At 42.6% G+C, this 18,126-nt stretch overlaps 1 protein-coding gene across 14 annotated transcripts in view; it reads left to right on the top strand.

The window, feature by feature from the left end:
- ZMIZ1 (zinc finger MIZ-type containing 1) overlaps positions 1–18,126 on the top strand; it is a 345,842-nt gene that overhangs the window by 29,136 nt on the left and 298,580 nt on the right. Inside the window, exon 1 of one of the 14 annotated variants that reach the window (XM_038181583.2) lies at positions 2,505–2,523. The exons of 12 other annotated variants lie outside the window; for them this stretch is intronic. The gene's annotated coding sequence lies outside the window, so the exon portion shown is untranslated. Of the gene's footprint in view, positions 1–2,504; positions 2,524–18,126 lie in introns of those variants that run through there. One more of the 14 variants, XM_038181587.2, reaches the window with a different exon arrangement.

Here is an 18,126-nt window from a genome sequence, read left to right as displayed (position 1 = left end):
GATTTGGTTCATATTTGTTTCATTTTTGTAAAGCCTGTCTTTCCTTTTGTGGGTTAAACATTAGTGTTTGTGTATGGGTAGACAGTATTCGTTTTAGTTTTCTTAAGCAGGGCGCTATCTGGCACATGGTCTCACAGGCAGATGATGAGGAATATATGGTGATGTCAAGAAGAATAGATGATAAAATTATTAAATTATGTTGCATTGTCTAATCTGCTCACACAGCTTTGCCGGTTACAAGTGACAAACTAATATGCCATCAAACTTGACAGCTCTCTTAGTTTATTGTAGGAATTTGACACAAACTGTCGTTCATGTGCTCTAGAAGTGATGTGTTTCAGATAACAGGAAATACATTCCTGTGGCACCTTATAAAACTGCTCAGTTGGCTGAGTGTTACATGAAAGGAAGCTTGGAGTCCAGTTCATAATAACAAATCTGGGTTAGACTGAATATGTGCGCTGGTCCTCCGGCTTCCCTTGCATAGAGGTTGGTGGAAGCACTATTTCAGAATTAACGATTTGGTTGGAAGAGACTCGGAAAGTACATCTGGCATTGTTCCTGAAAATAGTGTGGTGGTGCCAAGCCTTGTGGTGGCTCTGTAATGGGGCTGATGAACACGTGGCTGTTAGCTGGCTGCCACTGGTCACATCTTGGAAATCCACTTCTCTCCAGAGGCCAAGTGGTTTGCCATTACGCTGACCCACTGCTCCGCTGAGATAATACCACTCAGCTGGGAACATCCCGACTTCATAAAATGCGTCCAAGGCAAATTGCTCAGACTAGAGTGAACTTGAAGCTGCTTTTCTTGTGCAGTTTCTGATGATGGAAGATAGGACTATATGTTATATATACACAGAATTTTGCATCTCATTGGCTGTCGATGGGTCTGTATGTTGTGGCTGTCTCACTGGTGGAGAATGCACTCAGACCAGACTTGTTCCGATACAACATTTATTCCACGCACTTGTAATCTGCCTGTGCCACTCTGTAAACGGCAATTCATCGTAAGCCAGGTAGAAGAATAAAGAGGGTCTCTGTTCTCTGTTTTACTCTGGGCAGTACTCAAATGCAGTTCTAAGAAAAACTGATAGTGAGCAGTTCTGTATTGATAAGGGTTTCTCTCCCTTTCTAAGGTTAAACGCCAATCTGTACACAGAATTCTGAAAGGACTGGAGGTTATCTTCCCAAATTCTCCTTTGGGAAGACGACTTTTCTGCCTTGGATGAACTTAACTGCTTTATTTCCATCTGTTTGCTCTCTGATGCATTGTCAGAAGATGATCTGATATTTAAAATTTCTTGCCTCTATACTGTTCTGCTCATATTAAAAGCTTGCTAAAAGTGCTGATCCAGATTAGCAAGAACATGATATATCCATGAAGTATCAGGCATGATAAAAATTAGTTTTAACACATAGGATCAGGGCCATTAAGATTGCAAACTAATTAGAGACCGAATTAGCCTTGAATTACGACCAATTTTCATATCTTCTTGAGATGGAAAGACAAATACATAGTAATAACCAAAGAGACAGCTTCTAGAACTTGAGAATTCTCCAAGAAGGAGAAGAGCTGGAGTAAGATGAGGTTGCCTTTTTCTTGTTTTCCTCTTCAAAACACATCATCTATTCAGTGTTCTTGGAATTTAGCCTTAGTTTTCTCTGGGTGTTTCGAGAGACACCGCTAAATGATCATTCTTGACAAGGTGATGATAACACTTAGGTATCTAAGTTGTTTTATGGCGCTTACTGGCGCCCCACAATTACACTGTTGCCTTCCAGCCACTGCACACTCGTGTACGCTGTATTTTAAGACTTTTTTTTTTTTCTGAGGAGTGCATTAAGAGTGCTTTAGTTACAGGCATCAGAAGATATGCTAGGTGAAAGTTTATAATTTTTTCTTTAAGGTTTACTGTTGTATTAAACCATTACAACTTACCTAAGTTCTCCTAAAACTCTTTAAAACCTCTGGATTGGCTGATTTGACTTCTTTTCCTGTGGAAGAGGCATCTCAGATTGCAGCCTTCACGTTGGGTCAGAAGAGTTGTGTGTGTATCTTTGCCTTTCATCCATTTGCCTGGCGATAAATCCTCAGTATTGGATGGTCTGTGTGGGGGTGTGTGCTTTTCTTCAAGAAACATTTTAACCTTCAATCAGTAGGAGCAATCAGCAAATGTGGATGGGCAACCTACAAGGACAGGACAGTGTCTTTGTTACTCTAAGTTTTTAGAACAGCTAGAGTGCATTTGAGTCTTTCCATGTAACAACCAATTCTGTCATTTCTGAGTCAATTTTTAAGGCTGTTCAAGCTCAGGTTGAGTCAAGCACATGCTAATTTTGTCCTTATTCAGAAAAGTGCTTACATTGACCATATGCTTAAATATCATCAGCTGCTGAATTAAACTCAAATCCCTCAGGTGTTCTTCTGGTTTGCTTTTATTGCAGCCTCTGTACCTCCTAACAGGAGGTTGGTTTAGGAATGTCTTCGGTAGCATAATAATTTTATGAGGAGAGCAGAAACCTGTAAGTATATCATACAGTAGCATTTTGATCTTTAGGGAAGCAAGGGAACTTGGTCTGTAGCTCTGTTTTTCGTGTAGTGACTTAATTACTGGCAAAAACATCTGATGACTGTACAGTTTAATAGTGAAGTTTTAAGGAGCACCATAAAAATCCATTCCTTCTTTTGAAAGGTGTTATTTCCTGTAATCTTTCTCAAATACTTATGCAACTATTTTTTTGGAGGATTCAAAAATTTAAACTGTAGTTGAAAGCCCTTTCTGAATTTGTTGCATTTTTAAAAAAAAAACAAACTATGATGTAAATGCTTTGTTTTCCTCAGATCTGTGCAAATTCTACATGTTGGTAATAAATTACTTTTAATTTTTTTCTTGGAACATCCATTTCCTTTGCCTTGGAGCTTAAATGTGAGAAGAGAAAGGAAACCAGAATATTAATTTCGTTAGCATAGCCAAATATAAGATTAAGGTGCAGAAAGCTAAGTGCCAACAGCTGCTGACTATGACAAGGGGTACTTGGTGAATGCCGTTTTAATGATGTTAAAGTTAGAAAATATGCTGATGAGTATCTTGAGCAAGATTAATTTATATAACTTGTTATAACTTTCAAGAGGGCTTGAGATTTATATCTAATAAATATTGATGGCTTGTAACTGAGTTTGTTGTGCAGATAAGTGCCATCTGACTATTATTGTCAAGCTTGTTTTAACCTTCAGAGATAACTTTTTAGGAGAGAAACATACTGCAAAAGCTATCTGGCAGAAAGTCAAGAGTTGGAGTCTGCTGGTCTACTTCAAAATGTTACTCATAGTGTAAGAGATTGACAGTGGTGTTTTGATTTTTTTTTTTTTTTTTAATATCTAACTCATTAGCTTTGTTCCACCCATCAAAGCACTTCAGTGAATGCTTAATCCTGGAGCAGTCCCTTAACTTCAGGGAATACCACTGGCAGTAGGTGCTTCTGGATTCTTTACCCGCAGTCTGGAATGCTGCGTAGACCTTCTGTTTAAATTAACCAGCCTGCCTTTGGAGCTCACAGCCTGTTTACCAAATGTATGTTGTGCTTCAAGCACAGAAACACATGCTGGTGCTGCCTTACCCAAAATGCCGTTACGTAGCACTCATAGACATGTCTGGGAGAGCTCAAGTCTTTTCAGAAGAGTATGCTTTAATATGCATTATTGCAGTAAGGGCGCAAGGAGGAGCGATGTGAAGGGAAGCACTGCGGGCAGGACAAGGAGGTGTGTGCCTGGTCCTTCTGCAGGAGCTGGTGCAAGGCACTCTGGCTGGGTCTCTGCTTCATTCCTGTACTTCTCTTCAAGAAATTTCCACCGTGTTAATTCCGAGTCTTTGTGTATTTCTTAAAGCCATGAATGTCAGGGCACCTTACTTGCTCTTTGAAGGAGTGGTATAGGAAAAGAAAAATCGTGTCTCTGGAAACTGTCGATCTGATGCAGCCAGCACTTACAGTATGGGTTCCACTGAAGTCCTTTCCAGAAATGTGATTGACTTCAGTACAGCAGGGATTTTGCTTGTGCTCTGATGTGTAAATTTAAGTGCCTGTGTAGTCAACAGTGTCAGCAGAGATTCCTTGCAAATAAAATAAAGCTTTTTTGCATCATCAGGTGTTAAACTGTGTTTTCAATTATATATATATATGTATGTATGTATATGTATATATAAAATCCTAAGGAACATTTTCTTCACTTCAAAGCAAATTGTTTCAGATTGATGGTGAAAAGCTAATAGCGCTGGGAAGGGATGGTTAAGGTTCTGAGTACTTATTTATTACCGGGCTTACATTTTGAAAACTGCAAATTTGAAAAATAGTGTTTTAGGGTTGCTAGTCCTGCTGTCTTCTGGCTGGTAAGCTTTGCTCACTTTCTTGGATGCGTGGCTGTAATTCTAGGCTCCATGTAGAAGCTGTGCTTTGGCTTTAGGATGCTTGCAGTATGATGCTGATAGTTGTGACCTTGCTTTTTCTTTGGCATACGCGAGGATTTCAGGCCTGAAACAGCTTAGAATAAGCAGCTGAAATGCTGATTTTCTCTTTAAGTGTGACTAAAATCTACTTTTGTATTTTGAGCGTGAAATGGAAAGGAAGAACCTAGGAGTCGTGAAGAACCTAGGAGTCGTGAATAAGAACTCAATTCCTTAAGTCTTCCCTATTTTAACCAGCCTAATGTTTCCAGTACCTGGTTAGGATCTCTTGATTACTATAATTACATACAATAACAAAGCTCAAGTCCTTTGGGGAAACCCAAGGCAATTTCCAGTGGTGTTTGTGGATGGACTAATTATTTTAATATATTTGGAGGAATGCCTTTTTTTTAAACTTGAGCATCACTGTAAACAAAAACTTAATTGGCTGTAATTTGTTGGATAGTTAGGCGTTGAGGAAATGGACAGCAGAGCTCTGTTGGATTGGAGTTCTCTGCTTTTTATTTGCGTTTTGGGCATTCTCCCAGAGTGCTGCTGAGTTTCAACTCCTGAAGACTCGGTCAAGGAAATAGTCTGTACAGATTCTAATTTTAAAGTAAAAATAGTAATAAAAACAAAGGAGGCAGAGGGAGAGAGTCTTAAGGGTTACAGACTATTTTGGAGGAGTGTATACTTTGGAGATGTATCAGTGCTTACTCTCTGTTTGCACAGCTAGAGCCCTGAGAAGCAGAGAGAGCTTATGAGGCCTCCGAACCAATGGATTAATGTATGTACACCTGTTAGCATTTGAGATGCTGGGAGGTGAGGAAGAAAAAAAAAATGCTATTGACTTTACTGGGTTATTTGCTCTAGGTTTTTTTTTTTTTTTTGTATATGAACAAAGCTTGATAATTAGTAACTTATTGCTGATAATTCCTCAATAAAATGATCTTACAGGCTAACATTGGTGCTGGAATGAGTGAAAAGACTTTTTTTTTTAATTATTATTTTTTTTATAAATCTAGAAGTCCCACATACTGGAATGCACGTAGACCCAGCATCCCTGTATTCATAATGCAGTGACACCTGATAAATTACATTAACTCATTACACTTGTGTGCTTTTATCACTGCATGGGATCTTTGTCTTAGTCTTTGGACCTTGGATTTTGTGCTAGGGCCTTTAAGAAACAACCAAAGCTAAAATACAAAAAATAACAGCAATCTGATAATGTAAATCCACTGGTGGTAACAGGAGCGAGGATGCCAGCTGGTAGCAGGGTGTCTTGTCAGCACTTTTAATCTTTTACTGAGGAAGGTCATCTAAGGCAGAAGTAAAAATGTTTCGATAAAACGAGTCTGAGGACCTGCGAGAGACTTTTATTTTTAAAAGTCAAAGGTAGGTGTCAGCAAAACTTGTTCTGGCTCTGTTAGCTCAGTTCTTAGCTCTTCTGAGTGTAGAACTGGTACATGACCACACACCAGGCTGGCAATGCCGCATCAATTTTTAGAAGAAAAAAATGGGATTTGGTTGTCTACAATTTGACTTCGTTTAATTTATCTGAAAGTGTTTTTGTCTGAACCCTCCAAGCAAAACTATGCCCCCATTTGCCAGAAGATTCCTGTGTCATTGAGGCAAGTCCCTACAACTGTTTTTTGGCTGAGTTTTGGTTGAAGTTCAGGTATTTGCACTGTGTAAGCTCAAAAGGCAACTTGAGTGTGTGAACCCATACATACCTTAAACAAGAAAAAATAAAAAACTGTAACCACAACTTGACACAGCTCCAGTCATTACCTACTGCTCATCAGCTCTAATCTGTGTGTAGCAGCTTGTTTCCTCTCCTCTCTTGAGGTTAAACTTGCATCGAGGAGGGAACATGTTAGCGTGTGAAGGCTTCCAGAGACCTGCTCCGTGGAGCTGCTGGTGTGGAAAGGCTCACAGTCTGGGCACAGGGCGCAGCCAGCCCAAATGTGGGGACAGGGACTGAAATAGCTTTGTTTGGGTTCTTATTCCTACTGTGCTGATCCAAAAATTACTGTCTGTTCATTTGGGGAGATAAAAACTGACAGGAGAACAGGCTCTGCTGCATTGAGGCCTCTCTCTCCGCCAGCTCTGCACAGACCTGGGCCAGGAAAGCTGTGAGGAAGTGCACGGGCGGCTGTGGCCGAAGGTCCAAAGTGCAGACACGCTGCTGCTGTTAGACAACTGCAGCGGCACATGTGGAAGCAAGCACAGCCCTCCCAGCACTCGTGAGCGGTGAATAGAGCTGAAAAGCTGGAGAGTGGGTCCGTCTGCTGAGAAGTGATTGGCAGGGCTTGAGCATAACTCATTACAGAAGCAGCAGAAGATTGGGAAACGTTCGTTTATGCCAATTGAAATTGCTCTGGTCCCTGGAGACTTGGCAGTGTGATTCACCACTATGAAATATTCAGGTTTTAATCATCTTTGCCTAGTGCAAAAACTGTAACTTGGCTGTTTCTGCAGTGTCGAGCTTTCTTCTGCATAAACAAGCCTCAATGTATATGAAAGGTGCATGTCAATATATACAAAGTATAGCTGCTGCTTTAGCTTTTTAAAATGTGTGTATATACATATTTATATGTGTATATATACACACAGATATATTTGTGTATGCACACTTGTATTCATTTGTCTGCAGTCTTGGGGTTGGTGGAAGAAAGGACCTGTCTGCTGGGCATGGTTCCCATGTTTTGCCCAGTAGGGCACAGCTGAGCAGCAGGTATGTGATCAGATGAGCTGTAGGTCAACAGAGAGGATTCAACCTCAGGTCATACATCTTTCATAGTTACCTAAATTTTTGTCTGAATTGCTCTCGTGCTTTATTTGAAATTAGTAAGTCCTGGTCTAGTTAGTGTGCCAACCTCTGCTGGATCGGAAGGTGGATTTCTGCGAGCGCTGATGTTTTCAGTTCGTATTTGCACGACTGTTCCTTGTTGCCAGGCTTAGTGCTGCGGAATAGCCCACGCTTGCAGCTCACCCTTCTCCTTGGACTGTTTTCTAGGAATCCCAGCACTGGTTCCTTTATGAAGGTGGCTGTCCGGATAGCCTTAAGTTGGTGTGCTTCCTGTTAGGCAGCAGAGCTGTCCCTTGGTGACCATAGCTGGGGCTTCATGCCACCTGATGGCCCTGTTTACCCCATGTCCTAGTGGTGCTGCTGCAAGCTCAGTGTCACCAGCTCTGCCCCTACCCATGCAGCATGGTGTGGTGCGGTGTGGCATGCCTGCTGGCCCCGTGCCTCCTGTATGGCTGTGGCTGCTCCCTGCAGCTCTGCTGGGAACTACTGAGTGGTTGCAGTGGGATTTGAAGTGACCACGTTCTGGAGAGGAAGGCACACTTGTGTCCTTCTTGCCTTTTGAGGAGTTTAATAAGTGAGAGCTTATTAAATAGCTTTCAAATGGCGTTTTTAACTGGGTCTTAATGGATACTAGAGGCCCTCGGGCCTGCTTGACTGCCTAGAGGTTTCTGTTTCAGTGACGCTGGAGGAAGTACATATGTGGGAGACGTGGGCCTCATGAAGCAAAACAGACTTTCAAAAACGAACTTAAATCTTTTTGCCCCCCCCCCCCCCCCCCCCCCCCAAGAACCTAAGAGATGTTTGCTTCTAGTTTGTTTTTATGAAGGCTTTAACACTCCACTTTCCCCATGTGTACTGTCAGAGCAACACAACTCACTTCTCTTAAGAACCCCTGAGCTCACCCTGAAAGATAGGAATAAAAGGAAGAAGTGAGATTCCTGTTGTTATTAATGCACAGGTTCTGTGTGTATGTGAGAGGGAGAAAGGCCTGTATTTCACTCCAAAACAAATTACTCCTGCTTCAGTCCCTCTCCCCCCTCTTCATGTTAAGGTCTGTTTTGCACAGCTGAAGTGCGAAGTAACAAATAGATGATGTTAGACCTAAGCTGTTTGTGCATGTGTGTGTGTTTCTTCTTAACAGGATCTCATTTAAAAGGTGGATTCCGTGTTTTGGCATATAGGAAGAAGTGTAGGGTCTGCTTTAAATCCCAGGTGAAATTGATTTTCCAAACCAGCAGTGTCTGAGGTGCCTGTGTTGGACTATAAAGCCTGTCTTGCTTGCTGCAGCAGGAAGGATTCAAATGCTTTCAGATTTTTTCTTACAAGGTTTTAGCTTGTTGATTAGTATTGATTGCTGAAGGAATTGGCCACTTGAGTAGATGCTGAATCAAATAATCCCCTCAGTTCTTGCCTTGCAAATCCATTGTCATGGAACAAGCTGCTGAGAAGCTTTGCATAGGTGCCACAGTCAGATAGAAAATTCTCTCGCAGTCCCCCTGGTAAAAATTGCATGCTTTCATTTTTTTTGAGTTCGATTGACAAGTGATATTTGTGCATAAATTTTTAGAGTAATGGTTTGTAATTACAGCTAATAGAGTAACAACAAAAGGCCATAAGTACTACCTTTTTGATATCTTAGTGATATAGACATAGGGAGATTTGGCTTTCCTAAGCACACAGATGCTGTTTTTGGTGATTCTCCTCATGTCCTTGTTGAAAAACTCTCTATCACAGATTCAATTCTCCTTCTACGTATCCAGTATAAACGGAGCTCCTGTGGTTAATGCAGCTTTTAATTTTGTATTCTAAACTGGTCCCTGAGGTATCGGGGGTGAAATCATCGACTGTCCTTGTCCCACCAGCTCAAGACCTTGGCAGCAGTGTGTGGTGCATGAGGGGTATGTCAAGATGTTGCCCAGGGAAGCACAGACCAGGTGATACCATGGAAAAAAGCCTTGGGTTTTGTTTGCAAATTTCAGAGAAATGTAGTGGGTTTGTACTGCGTTAATTGGAATTCTTAGAGTATAAACTCCTGCCCATATTTGTAAGAGATTACTGCTGACATGTGCAAGTAGGAATGAACCAAACAGGAGATGCGGGATCAGCCATGTAAGCCTTGTTTCTGCTAATTGTCTTGTACAAAGCCCAGGGAAGTCAAGCAATTCCTGCAGTGCTGCTATTTACAGACTCAGACCCCGTCTGAAAGATGGTTACCTGTGAGGTGTGGATGTTTCAGGGTCCGGCTGTTCTGCTGGTTGTTTCTGTCCTTGATCCTGAGTTTCCCCTTTCTCCTACTGCATTTTCTGTTATTGTTAATGAACAATGCTCACCTGAGCTCTTACTGAAATCCTAGCTGTGTGTTTCATACTAGCTATAGCTGTAATCATTGTGAAAGTATTGTTTTATTTGATAATTTCAAAAGATTGGTTGTTAAGTATTTCTCACTGAACTTACCCTGTCTAAAAACTGTAAAGTGTTCCAAATCGTATGATTAGAGGAGAAAATGTTTTACGTGGGACATACAAGCTGTGGGGAAAAACATCTAAGGTTGGGAGAAAAATGTAGGTGCTGTAAGTCCTGAATTGCATCATGCTGTGGCAGGCATCCGCATAGTGCGATTATACCGGTAGGCGTAGGTCATACTGGTGTGTAGGAACAGCAGAGCTGTCAGTGAGAGTTGTGCAGAAGAAAATCCTTGTAAAAGATCCTTTGGAGGCAGTCGTTTTGTCCTCTGCTTTGGTTTCTGATGCATTCCAGAGGCTGAATGTCTTTTGACTAGCCATTAGCTCTTGGATCAGGGATCAGTGTCCAGAAGAAACGTATTGAGAGCTATTTGTGACCCTTTGAGCTTTGGGACAAGCAAATAATCTGGAGGTGGGGAATACAGCAATGATAATAATAGTACAGATGCATACACATACATGCAGATTTGGAATTGCTGATTCTTCCTTCTACTCTGGGAGACTGAAGTTCAAAGTGTTGGCCACTGACTGCTGACCTAGAGAAGCCTATCTCAAAGGAAAGAAGGAGTCAGAACTGGAGATCAGAACAAGGAAATTCTTAGTAATTTCTTCCTAAAATTTAAAGAAAACATCAAAATTAGTTGAAATGTAGATTATTACAAAATAATACGAAGTATCAACACAATAAGTAGATTAATATCTGTAGTGAAGAAAATGAGGAATTATGATGTTGCTAGCACTGCCTTTGAGAATGGTCAATGAACAAGTTTTAACTAATTGGTGAATGCCTTCCATTTTTGAGGTCTCTTAACTTGCTAGACCCTTGGGAAGATGAACAAATACGAAAATAATTGTAATTGTTTTCCTGAAATGTTGCAAAAGAAGCAAGTTAGTACCTAGTTCTAAGGCTCTATTCTCTTCCTCATGCCTTCCATGCTCTGGCTCGTAGGGAGGTAGATGACGGGGCACTCGAAGCAGAACTGTTTGTCTCTTGCTGATGTTGCAAATCTAGAACTAACCTACTGGTTCCAAACATCTCTTCCATACTGCAAGCACAGTGCCTTGAAATCATCGTGCTGCTGCGCAAGTCTTTACTAGCAGCTGGTATTGTTGCCAAATGATCTCTGCATATTGATAATGAATTTTTTCTGTTCTGCATGTAACTTTCCCTGGGGTGGTGTGAAACTAGAACACGGAAATGATTTATGAAATGGAAACCTGTTTGAAAGGTCGTATTAGTGGTGGTTTGACAGCTGTTTGGCTTTGTTATTTTAAGCAACTTTTATCATGGTATCAGTTTACAAAAATAATAATAATAAAGGGGGTGAGGGTGGGGGATGAATGCATAGGTACTGCCACAGAAGACCCAAACATCCAATGCAGAAAGGTCCCATCTCAGAAATTAATAGGTGCCAAACAGTTGAGCCTCGTTTTTAGATCTGTGATAACTCAGTTAAGAACTCAATACTGGACTGAAGATGCAGCCTTCTTCTCTGATAGTGTATCCCTTAAAAACGCTAACGAGAATTTGAAAACTTTAACTATTATTTCAGAGTTGCTTTCCATTAGACTTATTTGTAATGGTCTTGAAATTTGCGTTCAGGGATCTGAGAAATTTTGTTTTGCCATCCTTGCTTATGGATTCTCATGCTAGTCTTGCTTTTGGTTGGGAAGGAAAAATGCCAGGAGGCATGGGCAATCCTGCTGAATCTTTTAGCTGGAAATCCAAATTGTGGTGTTGAAATAAAAATTCTAGAGAACTTAGTGGAAAGCTCGTGTGCATCATGACTAGAGAAAATTCAATAGCAGTTGTAGCTTCTTTAAGTGTGCATTCCTGGGGGGAAGGGGTATCCTGAGGTGTGGACTTCAGTGGTTTAAAAAAAAAAAAAAAAAAAAAGTGGGTACATACTTTTTGGGGAAAAAGAGAACTTGACAAGAAGGGTGCGTTTCAAGTAATTCCTACTTTTGGTCAAAAGAGCAAGTAATCACATCCAACACATGATACAGAGAGGAGTTTAAAGCGAGCGCCGGAGCTCTGAGGGCTGCCTGCAGATGCACCCGGGGGTGGCGGAGCGCGAGCTGTTAGCCTGGCGGCTGCCTGCTCTCTGTGCCAGAGGCTTGGTGCAGGCAGCCCTGGAGCTGCTCCGAGCGCCTTTCAACTTCCATTCCCCGTGTCCTCATGGCTGTGCACTGCCCATGGTCAGGGGGGTAGCGAGCATCTTGCCACAGTTCATGGTGGTTCCTGGACCAAGGCCCAGGCTTGGAGCTGCTGCGTGAAGAAAACGAGCTGTTACTCCCCCCGTTCTGTATGCAGATAAGGATTAATACCATACTGGGATTGATTGTGAATTACTTAGTTTGTTGATGTATCTCAAAATCAATTCACTGATCTGTAATAGCTTTGTATTATTATTTTAAATGCTGTTATTACCTTCCTTGGGGCTCAGTGTAATAAGATAAGAGTTGTTCCTAAAGGAAAGTTTTTTTTTCCATGTAGATTTGCACTAATGATGGTTGGAAATAAATGTCTTTATTTTGTAACAAAGTTGACTGTAAACAGGCTAGAAAATGTTTTCCAGTGACAGCAGCTTTTCCTGGCTACTTCGGTATCAACATTTGGCATTATGTAGTTGCTCGGCTCAGTGCATTCTTGAATCATTTTCAGGAAAAAAAAAACAACTCCATAGGACGTAGATTTGGAAGCAGACAAAGATTCTTTCTGTACTTTTTTTTTCATCTTTAATGTTCATTTTTTTCTGCATGAACAGAAATGTTCTTTGAAGGAATTTGTGCCCTCATGGAGAGTGGAACACTTTGGTTACGAGTGTTTCCTGCTGGTAATTTGTGAGTGGGCTCTGGGTGTGGGCAGAGTCCCCAAAGAGTTCCTGGGCATTGTGTTCAGCTCCTGGCCTGTCGGCAGTGTGCTCCGGAGCTATTATTACAGCTCATTTCAATAGGCGCAAGGTCATTTAAAACAAATTAATTTGGGTTCCGGTAGCAGTGCTGCTGCAGGGCTAAGGTTTCACTGGCCGAGTAGTCTGCAGCCAGAGCTGGTGTTTCTGTGCGTTTCACATTGATGTTTGTATAGCTATGGCTTGCCTACAGTAGCTGCTTCAGAGTAGGTCAGGTAGGTCCCTGCATGCTGCAGTCATATGTGGTGTTCCCTCTTTGCTGCGTTTTAAACTAGTGAACTTCAATAAAATTGCGGGGGATGAAAGTTGAGAGAGCACCTTTGTAAGACAAGCTTTCAGTCTGTCCATAAAATGGACAGAAAATGGGATTTAACTTTCCCCGCACAGCCAGCCAGCGCATCACAGCCAGGCGAGGTGCCACCGACTGGCAACTGCCTCCAGATTCCCTGTGTTGGCGTGAGTCATTCTGAGCTGATAAAAGCCTTTGGTCTAGTCATAACTCGCCCCAGTAAAGGTTCACAATAGCTTCAAGAGACTATCTCAGTCTCCATCACTTTCTGAGCTGAGGCTGTCAGTTTGGTGACAGCTTGGTTTCTCTGCACATGATCTGTTTTACTGGATCGCTAGCAGCGGGCAGGCTTGGGGTGTGATCTTAGTCTCCGTGAAGTTGCTGGGTGTTTTACCACTGACCTCAATGCTCCTTTCTTTTCCGACAAGTTATTTCAATACCATGTATTTCCATTAGAGATCACATTTAGGAGCGCTGGTGGGATGGCCCTGATGGCTGGTGGGTATGGAAGGTGATTGCTGGCATTGCTGCTGGCCCTGAAATCAAGTGGGGGGGAAGTGGTTGGGCCTCGGTCCCTGAAATTGTCGCTGTCTTGTGTTGCTGCTACCTGTTTACTGCAAAAGACAGAAGCCTCCTTTCAACCCGTCTGCTTCATGTTTCAGCCTCTCTCCCGTTGCCAAGAATATTTTTACTCTGCATCCAGAGAAAATGAATTCATGCCTTCAGGATTTGTACTCTTTGCTCCGTGCTATATGATAGCAACCCAGTGAGATACGCAAGTGGAAACTGCATTAATGATTGATAAAAGCTGAGAGCTGTTTAATTTTTTTTCCTGTTTAATGACTATCAATAATTTAATGCATTTACTGTATGTTTTTAAGAAATAACACCCGTATTAGAGGCTTGGGTTTAATGGGCTAAATGATTCAAGCCTCAAAAGATACTGATTGCTAAGGCGCAGCGCATCCCTTTTTGCTGAGGGATAGGACAGACAAATGTCAGGCTCAGCAGATGGCATCCTGCACACCCCCTGCCCACCCTGGTTTCCTCCTGTTTGCTGCACAGGGCAGGAGTCGACCACCCTGCAGCTTGGTGAGGGTGGCCATGGTGGCACGGAGCCCTGGGGGGACGCTGGGCCATGGCTGCGTGCCTGCGGCCTTGCTGCCCCTCGCCCCGTGGTCAGCATCTGGCCACTGCGGTCGCCTGGGGAAGGGTGAGGAGCGCGGCCCCCAGAGGGAGGTGGCTTCCTCTCCTTTCTGCCTGGAAGGGGAAAATGAAGTGATTCCTTCCCCTGCCCTTTCCTGGGAAGGGAGCGGGTTTTTAGGAGGGAAGAGTCTTCCCCTGTGCTTGGGTGCTCTGGGTTTGGTCCTCAAGGCTTCGCATATAAAATATCTGCTATAAAATGTTATTGTGTGTGTATGTGTGTTACTTCTGTGTGTACCTTTTACTGGTGGTTAAGAGAACATTTAACTGGTTTCTTCAGTACTGGTGGCCATTACAGTTAAACACTGATAAATAAAAGTTATGTGAAGGTTTGATGTAAGCATGTCAACTAAACGCACGAGTAGTGATTTTGTGAACTTAGTTTTTTATCTGCACAAATACCATTTTGGGACGAGTTTGCTGATGACACCAAACTTGGAGGAGTTGTGGACTCTGTTGAGGGTGGAAAGGCCTTGCAGAGGGATCTGGATAGGTTGGAGAGCTGGGCGATCGCCAATCGCATGAAGTTCAATAAGAGCAAGTGCCGGGTCCTGCACCTGGGACGGGGAAACCCTGGCTGCACGTACAGACTGGGCGATGAGACGCTGGAGAGCAGCCTAGAAGAGAGGGATCTGGGGGTCGTGGTAGACAGCAAGTTGAATATGAGCCGGCAGTGTGCCCTGGCAGCCAGGAGGGCCAACCGTGTCCTGGGGTGCATCAAGCACGGCATCGCTAGTAGGTCGAGGGAGGTGATTGTCCCGCTCTACTCTGCGCTGGTGCGGCCTCACCTCGAGTACTGTGTGCAGTTCTGGGCACCACAGTATAAAAAGGACACGAAACTGTTGGAGAGTGTCCAGAGGAGGGCTACGAAGATGGTGAAAGGCCTGGAGGGGAAGACGTACGAGGAACGGCTGAGGGCACTGGGCCTGTTCAGCCTGGAGAAGAGGAGGCTGAGGGGAGACCTCATCGCAGTCTACAACTTCCTCGTAAGGGGGTGTCGAGAGGCAGGAGACCTTTTCTCCATTAACACCAGCGACAGGACCCGCGGGAATGGGGTTAAGCTGAGGCAGGGGAAGTTTAGGCTTGACATCAGGAGGGGGTTCTTCACAGAGAGAGTGGTTGCACACTGGAACAGGCTCCCCAGGGAAGTGGTCACTGCACCGAGCCTGACTGAATTTAAGAAGAGATTGGACTGTGCGCTTAGTCACATGGTCTGAACTTTTGGGTAGACCTGTGCGGTGTCAAGAGTTGGACTTGATGATCCTTAAGGGTCCCTTCCAACTCAGGATATTCTATGATTCTATGATTCTATGAGTTATTTTTTATGACACAAAGCAGGCAGAGAAATACCTAGATGTATATTTAAGCTGCAAAGAAGTATGTAAACACCTCTAAATAAAAACATGACATTTAATATATTTCGCATTTGAATGAAAGTGACTCAAATTTAATAAAAAGTATGGTTTCAGAATTGTATTTCATATAAATAAAGAACAGTCTTCTACTTGGACAACGGTTGATGGGTAAATCTGTTAAGTCCACTAAGACCTTGGGCAAATCAAAGGAAAATGTGAGATCTGTTTTGATTCTTTCTTAAAATGTTTTTATCCTTTGACTACACTTCTCCGACAATATTTTGATAACTTTATTTTTCAGTTATTTGTACTAGATACTTGAGAGAGAGAGTGCTTCCTCTTTGTGCAGATAGAGTTCTGCGGAAATAATGTTTATATTTGAAGCTTGTTCCTGCACAAATACCTCCAGTACAGGTGTTTGTGGTGGAAGTGTTTACCCTGTTCTGTGTATACAGGCACAGGTGTGCATGTGTGCACACATGCTGATGACGGTGATGTTTTCACTTCATATTGAATTGAATGAGCTTTTTTTCTTTGTACCTTGATCTCTGGGTTGCTGTAGCTAAGTGTGATGTTAAGTGCAACTTTATTTTCATGCGATCTCTGTCTCAGTTACGGATATCAGAAAATGGATTGGGGAAGGAACCTGCCACAGAAGGAGGCAAGGTTCCTGGTTCCAAACCCTGGGGATTGGGGTACAGCCCTGAGAGCTGAGGGAGGGCACCCAAAATCCCTGGGTGCTGGCAGGGTGGCCCAGAGGTGTGCAGCCCATGTCCCTGCTCTGTGTGCTTGGCAGCACCCCTAGAGCCCTGCTTGCCTTCTGCTGCCATCGGTGTTGTGGTGAGGTATGTGAGGGCCCCTGCGGCTCGGTTCCAAGGAGCGTTTCAGCCAGAGGTTGGATGAGAAATCGGTCATGGTGGATAGGAGTGCTTTTACCTTGTGTGTTTGTTTTCTACAAGGAGGAATTGTGATTATTTCTACCTCAATGGGTATTCATGGAGTAGTTACTTTATTAGATGAAGCCTTGTTGAGGCGGTTGAGAACAGGTGAATATAAAAGCATATTTTATTATGATATGAACTTGACCTATTTCTATTAGTGTAAGCTGAGCAAGCAGTTATTTTATCTGAAGGCAAGTAGCCATTTGGAAAATGAAGACTGAAGAACCTTGAGAAGACTGGTGCTCTTGCCCCTTTAAAGTGTGCAAGCTGGTGATCGTGTGCTGCTCTTTTTTTAACCCTGCTTTGCCTTATGTTATAAACACAAGGGGGGAGGCGTTGAGGTTGGGGGTTGTTCTTATATACAGCAACACACTGATGTCGTTCCTTCCTCTAGTTCTTGTGATAAATGTAATAAACGTAACAGGAGATGTAATAAATCAGAAAACCTTCTGGGTCGGTTGTGTATGATGGAGGCTGCCTTCAACAGAGCAGTTCCCCAGCCAGCTGGGAGCAAGCCCAATGCAGAGGGAGCTCCTTGTCACTGTCGCATCACATAGAGGGGATGAGCTCTTTGTTGGCTGTGTGGTTTAGACTGGAAGTGAGGGGAGCTACTTTCTCAAAACTCATTGTTTTCTGAGCTTAAAATGACTGAATCAATTAAATTGAGGATTAGATCCTGATGAATATCATGCAGGATCTTTTGACTGTGGGAAATGGAATAGATTTAGTTAACACCTGGAAAAAAAAATCTGTATTTCCATTATACACCAAGAGGAATGCATTTGGCACTGATCTTTTCGAAAGAAGGGTTTCCAAACCCTTTGGCACTGGTCCTTTGGGAAGAAGGGGAGTCGAGGTTGCATTTCAGAACAGCTGGTCCAGTTCTGAACCTTCGGTTCGAGCCCTGTCCAGAACTGCCATGCGTAGTGCAAGACTTGATGAAAACCCAGCTCTGGCTGGGGGAATTGAGGATGATTTTTATTAAGCTTGATATAGGAAAGTAACTTGGCTGAATGTGCTGCAGAAGTTGACTCACACACCATATGAGGGTGTTTGTCTTAACATATGCCTCCTCGCTTATCTAATGTTGATGTCAACGATTTGTTGGTTTCCATACCATGTTTCCCAGTTTTCTGTTTGTTTCCTTCCTGTCGTATCAGTAGACCCAAAACATTTTGACATTTTTCTCAAATAAATTATCTCTGGTCCTGCCAGAAATTGAGTCAAGTCTTTTTGTATAGTACGTCATTTCACTAGGTTTCTCCAATTAGATTTTCACTTTTAGGTAATGCATTATTTCTGCTCATTTTACTTCATTTTTTATTGCCTGAGGATTTGAGAACAGAACAATTTCACTTACTTTGAGGGAAGTGATGTCTGAGTCAAAACTACATCCCTAAGTGGTACTTACGACAGATTTCTGTCTTTGAGGATGCTGTTAATAAACTTTAGCTTTTTGCACTTAGCCTTCTTTTTTGCCACCTTGATTTTATGTTTGACTAAAAATATGCTTCCTCCAAATCTTGTGCATCGACTCTAAATTTTTTCTTTTGGCAGTTAGAGGATGGAAGTGTAAAATTTTATGCACTTGAAATGTAACCAATATATCAATTCTTAGCAGACTTCACCTGACTTATGGTGGGGGGTTTCTCTTACCAGAGAGAAAAATGCTGTCTAAAGCATTCTTTTTGATTTAATAATGGGGGGGGA

This window comes from Anas platyrhynchos, chromosome 6 (assembly GCF_047663525.1).
Source record: "Anas platyrhynchos isolate ZD024472 breed Pekin duck chromosome 6, IASCAAS_PekinDuck_T2T, whole genome shotgun sequence".
Classification (NCBI taxonomy): domain Eukaryota; kingdom Metazoa; phylum Chordata; class Aves; order Anseriformes; family Anatidae; genus Anas; species Anas platyrhynchos.
Note: the sequence above shows the minus strand (reverse complement) of the source record. Positions and strands in the feature narration are given on the sequence as shown.